General features: G+C 44.7%; 1 protein-coding gene across 2 annotated transcripts in view; it reads left to right on the top strand.

Annotated features, from left to right (window-relative positions):
- APOOL (apolipoprotein O like) overlaps nt 1-11,097 on the top strand; it is a 90,319-nt gene that overhangs the window by 38,703 nt on the left and 40,519 nt on the right. The gene's annotated exons all lie outside the window — the stretch shown is intronic.

Here is an 11,097-nt window from a genome sequence, read left to right as displayed (position 1 = left end):
TTGCTGTGGAGGGACGGCGTGGTGCTTCTGCCTAGAGCACCATTTTGCCGGAACTCCTCCTTGAGCTTCTTGAATGTGTAATTTTGTGTCTGTTGGCAGATTTGGGAAATTTTTAGCCATTATTTCTTTGAAAATTCTATTTCTGTCTCTCTTTTCCTCTTGTTGTTAGGTGCCATCGAGTCAGTTCTGACTTACAGTGACCTTGTTTACAACAGAATGAAACACTGCCTGGTCGAGCGCCATCCTCAACAATTGTTGTTAAACTTGAGCTATTGTTGCAGCCACTGTGTCATTCCATCTCGTTGAGTGTCTCCTCTTTTTCGCTGATCCTCCACTTTGGCAAGCATGATACCGTTCTGCAGGGACTGATCCCTCCTAATAAGATGTCCAAAGTATGTGAGACGAAGTCTCTCCATCCTTCTAAAGAGCATTCTGACTGTACTTCTTCTAAGACAGATTTGTTCATTTTTCTGGCAGTCCATGGTATATTGAGTATTCTTTGCTAACGGCATAATTCAAAAGCATCAATTCTTCGGTCTTCCTTATTCATTATTCAGCTTTCGCATGAATATGAGGCGATTGAAAACACCATGGCTTGGGTCAGGTGCACCTTAGTCCTTAAAGTGACATCTTTGCTTTTTAACACTTTAAAGAGATATTTTGCAGTTGATTTGCCCAATGCAGTACGTCATTTGATTTCTTGGCGGCTGCTTCCATGGGTGTTGATTGTGGATCCAAGTAAAAGGAAATCCTTGACAACTTCAGTCTTTTGTCTGTATGTCATGATGTTGCTTATTGGTCCAGTTGTGAGGATTTTTGTCTTCTTTATGTTGAGGTGTAATTCATACTGAAGGCTGTGGTCTTTGATCTTTATCAGTACGTTCTTCAAGTCTTTTTCAGTTTCAGCAAGCAAGGTTGTGTCATTGCATATTGCAGGTTGTTAATGAGTCTTCCTCCAATTCTGTTGCCGCATTCTTCTTCGTATAGTCCGGCTTCTCGGATTATTTGCTCAGATACAGATTTACTAAGTATGGTGAAAGAATACAACCATGGAACACACCTTTCTTGACTTGAAACCACACAATATCCCCTTGTTCTGTTCGAACGACTGCCTCTTGGTCTAAGTACCGGTTCCTCATGAGCACAATTAAGTGTTCTGGATATCCCATTCTCTGCAGTGTTGTCCATAATTTGTTATGATCCACACAGTCGAATGCCTTTGCATAGTCAATAAAACACAAGTAAACATTTTTCTGGTATTCTTTGTTTTCAGCCATGATCCATCTAACATCAGCAGTGATATCACTTGTTTCACGTTATCTTCTGAATCCCACTTGAATTTCTGGCATTTCCTTGTTGATGTACTGCTGTAACTGCTTTTGAATGATCTTCAGCAAAGTTTTACTTGTGTGTTAATTTAATGACATTATTCAATAATTTCTGCATTCTCTTGGATCACTTTTCTTTGGAATGGGTACAGATATGGCTCTCTTCCAGTCAGTTGGTCAAGTAACTGTTTTACAGATTTCTTAGCATAGACAAGTGAGCGCTTCCAGAACTGCATTCATTTGTTGAAACATCTCAACAGATATTCTGTCAATTCCTGGAGCCTTGTTTTTGCTAGTGCCTTCAGTGCAGCTCTTCCTTCAGTATTGGTTCTTGATCATATGCTACCTCCTGAAATAGTTGAACATAGAGAAATTCTTTTTGGTACAGTGACTGTGTATTTCTTCCATATGCTTTTGATGCTTCCTGCATCGTTTAACATTTTCCCCATAGAATCCTTCAATACTGTAACTTCTCCTCTAGGACTCCCATAATGTGTACTTTATTCTGCTTTATGGTGTTCCACAGATCTTTTAAGCTTTCTTCATTATTATTCATTCTCATTCCTGCATACTTTCTATTGCTCTGTTTTCATATTCGCTGATTCTTTCTTTGACAATTCAAATCTGCTCTTGAGTCCTTTCAGAGAATTGTTCATTTCGGTCATTCAGCTTTTCAGTGCCAATATTTCTTTCTTTTTTTATTTCTATTTTTTTATTGAAATTCTTATTGTTTTCCTAATTTCCTTCAACTCTTCTTCCTTGTATTCGTTTAACTCTTTTGGCATGCCTACTACTGTTTGCTTTAAGTCTTTGTCTAGTATTTGATTAACTGTTCTTCCTCGGGGATGGCTTCTGTCACCTTCTTTTGGTCTTTTGCTTGGGCCATCCTTTCCTGCCTACCTGTTCATTTGCTTTGTTCATTTTTTTTTATTGTATTCGGCACATTAAAGTATTTTACTATGGTAGCTCTGGAGATTAAATTCTTCCCCTTTCCTAGGGTTTGCTCTTTGTGATGGTTAAGGTTGTGTGTCACCTTGGCTCGGCCTTGATTCTCCATGTTTTAATGTAATCACTCCCGTGATTGAATATACTGTGAGTAGCCAATCAGATAAAAGGGAGTCTCCTTGGGGGTGTGGCCCACTTCTGTATATAAGCAGACATTCTGGCTTTTTGCTCTCTCTGGATCCTGTGGCTGCTTCCTGTCGTCTCATCTCCCGTTCTTGGGACTTGAGCTTTCAGCTTATCTGCCGAACCTGGGATTCGTCGATCTGCACAGCCTGTGAGTGGGAGCCCTGCTCTCGACCTTCCCATCTTGGGCTTGCCAGCTTCTGCAGCTGTTGACTTGGGAGAGGCCTCTGCCCTGATCCACGGACTTGGGACTTTCTAGCCTCTACAATCGCGTGAGCTGTTTCCTCGATATAATCTTTCTACATATACATATTTGTACACTTTACGGTTTTGCTGCTCTAGAGAACCCAGATTAAGACATTTGGTACCGGGAGTGGTTCTAGAGAAACAGAATTTTAAGGATGAGTTTTCTAAATTGGTTCTCAAGTTTGGTTAGTCATAAAGACGTAGTCATAAAGACGTTGATGACTGTTTCCATCAGTAAAGAGGTCACCGCTAGTCCACAGAGTGAGGTGGCGATACAAATACGCAAAATGTCACCACCAGTAGATAAGGTATTGGTGAAAGGTGAGGCTCAGGGTGAACACATTTGTGTTATCTTTCTACAGCTTTGTCAGAATGAGAAGTATAAAGAAGTTGGTTGGTTTGTCCTACTTTCGCTACACAAACTGATGAAGGAAAGAGATGCGCTCAGGGCTTCAGAGTCAAGGCTCAAGTGCTGCATAAATGACCTCAAGGCTTCCATTTGTGCTTTGAAAGAAAGCCTTATTTCTTGTAGTAACAGAGCCGAAATTGCTGAAAACCAAACCCAGGGTCTTATTGTAAGAGTGACTGAATTACAACGCCAGCTCAGTTGCAAACCTCGAGAGGTGTCTGAAGTTAAAGTAAGGGCATTGATTGGGAAGAGATGGGATCTTGAGACTTGGGGTGGGGACGTATGGGAAGATAATCAGGAAGCTGGGGACCCTGAACCTGTAAATTCTGTTGAATCACTCCTGCCAGCAGAACCAGTTCCATCTGAAGAGATTACTTCATGTTTGTCTGCTAAACCACCCTGCCCAGAAAAACCATTAGCCCCTCTACTCCCACCTGAGGAGATTAGCCCTAGCCCAACTGCCTCTAAAGAGCACTTGCCTGAGTCATTGCCTGGAGCATCACCTGAGGCAGATGCTTTACAAGATAATGCTGAATGTTCTCGAAACTATTTCACACTACCGATTCTTGCTTCTAGACCTATAACTAGGCTTAAGTCCCAGCGAGCCCCAAAAGGTGAGGTACAGAGTGTGACCTAGGAGGAGGTACGCTACACTCCAAAAGAACTACTTGAGTTTTCTAATATGTACAAACAAACCTGGGGAATATGTGTGGGGATCGCTATTAAGGGTGTGGGATAATGGTGCAAGAAACATAAAGATGGATCAGTCTGAGTTTGTTGCTATGGGTCCATTGAGCACAGACTGTTCCTTCAGTGTTTCAGCTAGAGAAGTTAGGAAAGGATCTAATAGTTTATTTGGTTGGGTTGCTGAAGCGTGGATTATGAGGTGGCCAACACTAAATCAAGTTGAAGTACCAGACCTACCTTGGTATAATGTAGACGAAGGTATCCAAAGGCTTAGGGAAATTGGCGTGCTGGAGTGGATTTATCAAGTTAGACCCACAGACCCACACATGGAATGTCCAGAGGACACACCTTTTACCGCAACTGTGAGGAACACATTTGTGAAGGGAGCTCCAGCATCCTTGAAGACTGCTGTGATTCCTATTTTATGTAAGTCAGATTTGACAGTGGGAACTGCCCTAACTGAATTAAGAGACCTAACTACAGTGGGGCTGATTGGACCCTGTGGTAGTAGGGGCCATGTGGCTGCACTCAATCGACAAAGACAAGGTGGGCATGGTTACAGTAATGGACAGAGGAGTCAAAGCAGTAATCAGAATAGTCTGACTCATATGGACTTATGGCGTTGGCTACTTAGTCATGGTGTCCCTAGGAGTGAAACAGATAGGAAATCTACTAAATATTTACTTGAGCTATACAAACGGACGAATTCTAGGTCAGGTGACCAGCAGTCTAACTCAAATTGCCAGAATAAAGAGTCACGGTCCCTCAATCAATTCCCAGATTTGAACGAGTTTAAAGACCCACAACCCCTTGAATGAAGGGGAGGCCGGATCCCCTTGAGAAAGGACTCCCATACACTGTCAAAAATTTTTACTGTTAATCTTTCTCCCAGCCTTTCCCAAAGAGATCTACAGCCTTTTACGAGAGTGACTATCCACTGGGGAAAAGGAAATAATCAGACTTTTCAGGGATTACTGGATACTGGCTCTGAGCTGACACTAATTCCAAGAGACCCAAAACTTCACTGTGGCCCACCAGTCAGAGTGGAGGCCTATGGAGGTCAGGTTATTAATGGAGTCTTGGCTCATGTCCATCTCACAGTAGGTCCTGTGGGCCCCTGAACCCATCCTATAGTGCTTTCCCCAGTTCCAGAATGCATAATTGGAATAGATATACTCAGCAACTGGCAGAACCCCGACACTGGTTCCCTGACAAATAGAGTAAGGGTTGTTATGGTAGGAAAAGCCAAGTGGAAGCCATTAGAACTGCCCGTACCTAGGAAAATAGTAAACCAAAAGCAATACCGCATTCCTGGAGGGATTGCAGAGATTACTGCCACCATCAAGGACTTGAAGGATGCAGGGGTGGTGATTCCCACCACATCCCCATTCAACTCGCCTGTTTGGTCTGTGCTAAAAACAGATGGCTCTTAGAGAATGACAGTAGTTTATCGAAAACCTAACCAGGTGGTGACTCCAATTGCAGCTGCTGTTCTAGGTGGAATTTCACTGCTTGAGCAAATTAATACATCTCCTGGTACCTGGTTTGCAGCTATTGATCTGACTAATGCCTTTTTCAACATACCTGTTTCAAAGGACCACCAGAAGCAGTTTGTCTTCACCTGGCAAGGCCAACAGTACACTTTCATTTGCCTACCTCAGGGCTACATTAATTCTCCAGCCTTATGTCATAATTTAGTCTGCAGGGACCTTGATTGCCTTTCCCTTCCACAGGACATGATCGCCTTTCCCTTCCACAGGACATCACACTGGTCCATTACATTGATGACATTATGTTGATTGGACCTAGTAAAGAAGAAGTGTCAATGATTCTGGACTTATTGGTAAAACATTTGCATGCTAGATGGTGGGAGATTAATCCCACAAAAATTCAGGCACCTTCCACTTCAGTGAAATTTCTAGGGGTCCAGTGGTGTGGGGTTTGTCGAGACATTCCTTCTAAAGTGAAGGATTAGTTATTGAATCTTCCTGCTCCCACAAGTAAAAAGGAGGCACAACGCTTAGTGGGCCTCTTTGGATTTTGGAGGCAACATATTCCTCATTTGGGTGTGCTACTCTGGCCTATTTATCAAGTGACTCGAAAAGCTGCTAGTTTTCATTGGGGACCAGAACAAGAGAAGGCTCTGCAACAGTTTCAGGCTGTTGTGCAAGCTGCTCTGCCACTCGGACCATATGATCCAGCTGATCCAATGGTGCTTGAAGTGTCGGTGGCAGATAGAGATGCTGTTTGGAGTCTTTGGCAGGCCCCTGTTGGTGAATCACAGCACAGACCCTTAGGATTTTGGAGCAAAGCTCTGCCATTCTCTGCAGATAGCTACTCTCCTTTTGAGAAACAAGTCTTGGCTTGTTACTGGGCCTTAGTAGAGACTGAACGCTTAACCATGGGACACCAAGTCACCATGTGGCCTGAGCTGCCTATCATGAACTGGTTGTCTGACCCACAGAACCATAAAGTTGGATGTGCACAGCAGCACTCCATCATTAAATGGAAGTGGTATATTCGAGATCGGGCCCGAGGAGGACCCAAAGGCACGAGTAAGTTGCATGAGGAAGTGGCCCAAATGCCCATGGTCTCCACTCCTGTCACATTACCTTCCATCTCCCAGTCTGGACCTATGGCGTTATGGGGAGTTCCTTATGATCAGTTGACTGAGGAAGAGAAAACTCGTGCCTGGTTTACAGGTGGTTATGCGCAATATGCGGGCGCCACTCAAAAGTGGACCGCGGCAGCACTACAGCCCCTTTCTGGGACTTCCCTGAAGGACAGTGGTGAAGGGAAATCCTCTCAATGGGCAGAACTTTGAGCAGTGCACCTGGTTGTTCACTTTGCTTGGAAGGAGAAATGGCAAGATATGCGATTATATTCTGATTCATGGTCTGTGGCCAATGGTTTGGCTGGATGGTCAGGGACTTGGAAGGAACATGATTGGAAAATTTGAGACAAGGATTTTTGGGGAAGAGGTATGTGGATAGACCTTTCCGAATGGGCTAAAGAAGTGAAGATATTTGTGTCTCATGTGAATGCTCACCAAAGGGTGATCTCAGCAGAGGATGATTTTAACAATCAAGTGGATAGGATGACGTGTTCTATGGAAACCACTCATCCTCTTTCCCCAACTACTCCTGTCTTTGCTCAATGGGCTCATTAACAAAGTGGCCATGGTGGCAGGGATGGAGGTTATGCATGGGCCCAGCAGCATGGACTTCCACTCCCCAAGGCTGAAATGGACACAGCCTGTGCTGAGTACCTAATGTGCCAGCAGCAGAGACCAACACTGAGTCCCCGATATGGTACCATCCCTCGAGGTGACCAGCCAGCAACCTGGTGGCAAGTTGATTACACTGGACCACTTCCATCATGGAGAGGGCAGCGTTTTGTCCTTACTGGAATAGACGGTTACTCTGGATATGGATTTGCCTTTCCTGCACGCAATGCTTCTGTCAAATCTACCATCCGTGGACTTACAGAATGCCTTATCCACCGTCATGGTATCCCACACAGCATTGCCTCAGATCAAGGGACTCACTTCACAGCAAATGAAGTGCGGCAGTGGGCCCATGCTCATGGAATTCTCTGGTCTTACCATGTTCCCCATCATCCTGAAGGAGCTGGCTTGATAGAATGATGGAATGGCCTTCTAAAGACACAATTACGGCGCCACCTAGGTGGCAGTACTTTGCAGGGTTGGGGCAGTGTTCTCCGGGAGGCTGTGTGTGCTTTAAACCAGCATCCAATATATGGTGCTGTTTCTCCCATAGTTAGGATTTATGGGTCCAGGAATCAAGGGGTGGAAATGGGAGTGGCACCACTCACTATTACCCCTAGTGACCCACTTGCAAGATTTTTGCTTCCTGTCCCCTCGACCTTATGCTCTGCAGGCCTAGAGGTCTTAGTTCCAAAGGGAGGAATGCTCCCACCTGGAGGCACATCACTGATTCCTTTGAATTGGAAGTTAAGAATGCCACCCGGCCACTTTGGGCTCCTTATGTCTCTGGCTGAACAGGCAAAGAAAGGAGTTACCATACTGACTGGTGTGATTGATCCTGATTACCAAGAGGAAATCAGATTGACATCACATAATGGAGGTAAAGAAGAGTATGTCTGGAATGCAGGAGTTTCCTTGGGGCATCCCTTAGTACTACCATGCTCTCTGATTAAAGTCAATGGAAAACAGCAACCTAATTCTGACATGACTACTAATGACCCAGACTCTTCAGGAATGAAGGTTTGGGTCACCCCACCAGGCAAAGAACCACGACCAGCCGAGGTGCTTGCTGAGGGCAAAGGGAATACAGAATGGGTGGTGGAAGAATGTAGTTCTAAATACCAATTACGGCCACGTGACCAGTTGCAGAAACGGGGACTGTAATTGTTATGAGTATTTGTACTTTGTATGTGTGCATCACATATTTTTGTTTCCTTCGCTTATAAAATATAAGCTGCAGATGGGGCTAGGGCGTTTTCGATTGTACGCATGTTAGTTGTATGATGTTAGGCGCAAGTATGACTTTGTCATTGTTTTTATTCAGAGATTATGTATGGTTTAAGGAGATGTGTACATGTGCCGAGTTGACAAGGGGTGGACTGTGACGGTTAAGGTTGTATGTCAACTTGCCTGGGCCATGATTCTCCTTTTTTTAATGTAATCACTCCCATGATTGAATATACTGTGAGTAGCCAATCAGATGAAAGGGAGTCTCCTTGGGGGTGTGGCCCGCATCTGTTTATAAGCAGGCATTCTGGCTTTTTGTTCTCTCTTAATCCTGCGGCTGCTTAGCGTCGTCGCATCTCCTGTTCTTGGGACTTGAGCTGTCAGCTTATTTGCCGAACCTGGGATTCGTCGATCTGCACAGCCTGTGAGTGGGAGCCCTGCTCTCCGACCTTCCGATCTTGGGCTTGTCAGCTTCTGCAGCTGTGTGACTGGGAGAGGCCTCTACCCTGATCCACGGACTTGGGACGTTCTAGTCTCTGCAATCATGTGAGCTGTTTCCTTGTTATAGTCTCTCTCTAAATATATACTTATACACTTTACTGGTTTTGCTTCTCTAGAGAACCCAGTCTAAGACACTTTTCTACTTTATTACTGTTGTTGTTTTAATTTATTGAAGTTTGTGGCTTTCTTTTTCAGCTCCAGGCTTCCCATCTGGGTACACCTGCTGTTGTGCTTTCCTTATTGGTGTCCCTCCCCATGGGTACCAGACATCACTGCTTCACTTCTAGGTTCCTTGATTGGGAGTGCTCGCGGTGTTACTGCAACACCAAACTCTATGGCTTGTAGCACCTGTTGTGGTTGCCTCAACACCAGATATTGGGGCATCTGTCGTCCCTTGCCCCCAGTGGTGCCAGCTATGTCCCGTTAGTGTCTGCCCCCGTTTGGGTTTACTAGGTGTCTCTGTTTGCTCATCACATATCTTCCCCCGTATGAGAACTGGTCATGTAACTCTGGCCTCAGATCTCAGATCCCCTCCTCAGGAGTTGCATCTGTTGCAGACTCACCACAAGCCTCCCCTCCTGATGATGTCAGCTGTACAGCACTAGCCTCAAAGTCCCACCCCAAAAGAGGCAGCTGTTGCTGATTCACTACTTGTCCTCACTGATCAGGAACTCAAGCTCACACTCTTCTCATCACAGTGTTCCTTTCCAGGACTCACTGGGCTCTGGCCCCTGCTGCACTCACCATGTTGCCCTGTTCCTGGTTTGCCTGCTCAGGCATTCTGGACTGTACTGTGTTCACTGAGTCTCTCTGTCATGGTCCTGACTACTCACAAATTCTGGTCCACACTTCACTCTCCACACTTCTCCCTCCCGGGACTCAAAGGGGCTCCAGTCTGCATTGAGCACGCTCCACTGTTCTATCCCAGGCCTGCTTGCTCAGGGGTTCTGGCTTACTCTGTGGTCCCAGAGCCTGTGTCCCTAGCTTTACTGCTCAGGAGCCCTAGTTTGCGCCACCCTTCTATGCCTTTCTATCCCAGGGCTGATTACTTAGAGCCTCTTGTCCCCTATGCATCCTGTGTGTTGTTCCAACCATGGGCTTCCTGCCTGAGGGCACTAGCTGCAGCTGCCCCAAGGTGGACACACTGAACTGAAAAGGGTGGTAGGGTGAGGACGCTTGGTGAACTTCCACTCTCTCGTCATCTATATGCTACCTTTTTCTTGATTCATTGTTCATTTGGGCCCTCCACCCCTCTAACTGATGTCCAGAGATCTGAGATTATCAGTTTCATCAGTTTTTGCTTGTTTTATTCTAGAATTGTTGTCAGGGGTGAGAGCAAGTGACTGGTTACACCACCATCTTGTTCCTCCCTTATTTCCTGCATTCTTAATTCAAATCAAGTTATATTCAAAATGAAGATCACTGTTTCGACTTTAGATTAAGCAGGAAATAGGTAAGAAAGAATGCATTTGAAAAGTTAGGGGCCAAGGGTTTACAATGGAAGGAAATTATATCCATAAATAATATAAGTAAAAATTGTATTTCAAGATGCAGCTTGCAGCCCCAGCGCTCCAGATCACCCTCATCCTGTTTTGCTTCTTCCGTAGCATTTATCAGCTTGTACTATATCATGTATTTATTTGTGTTTATTACTTATGTCTTCTCGACTAGAATATCAGCTCTGTTAAAGCAGGTATTTTTGTTTTGTTCACTGATGTATCCTAAGCACTTAGACCAGGGTCTGGCACATACTAGGCACTCAATTAATATTTGTGAACTGAATGAATACTGTATTAGTTTCCTATGGCTCCTGTAACAAACTGTCACACACGGTGACTTAAAACAACACCAATTTATTCTCTTACAGTTCTGGAGATCAGAAGTCCAAAATCAGTTTCACTGGGCTGAAACCAAGGTCTTGTCAGGGCCACTTTCCCTTCAGAGGCTTTAGGGGAGACTTCATTTCCTTGCCTTTTCCATCTTCTAGAGCTACATTTCTTGCATTCCTTGTCTCATGGCCCATTCCTTCACCTTTAAAGCCCCACAATGGAGCATCTTCAAATTGCTCTCTCTGCTGAGGTTATCACATTGCCTTTTCTGTTTTCTTCCATATTTCTGCCTTCCTCTTATAAAGGCATTTGTAACTTTATTTAGGGCCCACCTGGATAATCCAGGATAATCTCCCCATCTCAAGATCCTTAAATTAATCACATCTGTAAAATTTGTTAGGCTTTTAAAATTTTGAAGGCTTTCTGTGTCTGTCAGCTCTGGAGGAAGGTCCTTGTCATCAATCTTTCCCTGGACTAGGAGCTTCTCCATGCAGGAACCCTGGGTCCAAAGGATGC

This window comes from Trichechus manatus, unplaced genomic scaffold (assembly GCF_000243295.1).
Source record: "Trichechus manatus latirostris isolate Lorelei unplaced genomic scaffold, TriManLat1.0 scaffold00060, whole genome shotgun sequence".
In the NCBI taxonomy this organism is placed as follows: Eukaryota; Metazoa; Chordata; class Mammalia; order Sirenia; family Trichechidae; genus Trichechus; species Trichechus manatus.
This window is presented reverse-complemented; position numbering and strand designations above follow the sequence as displayed.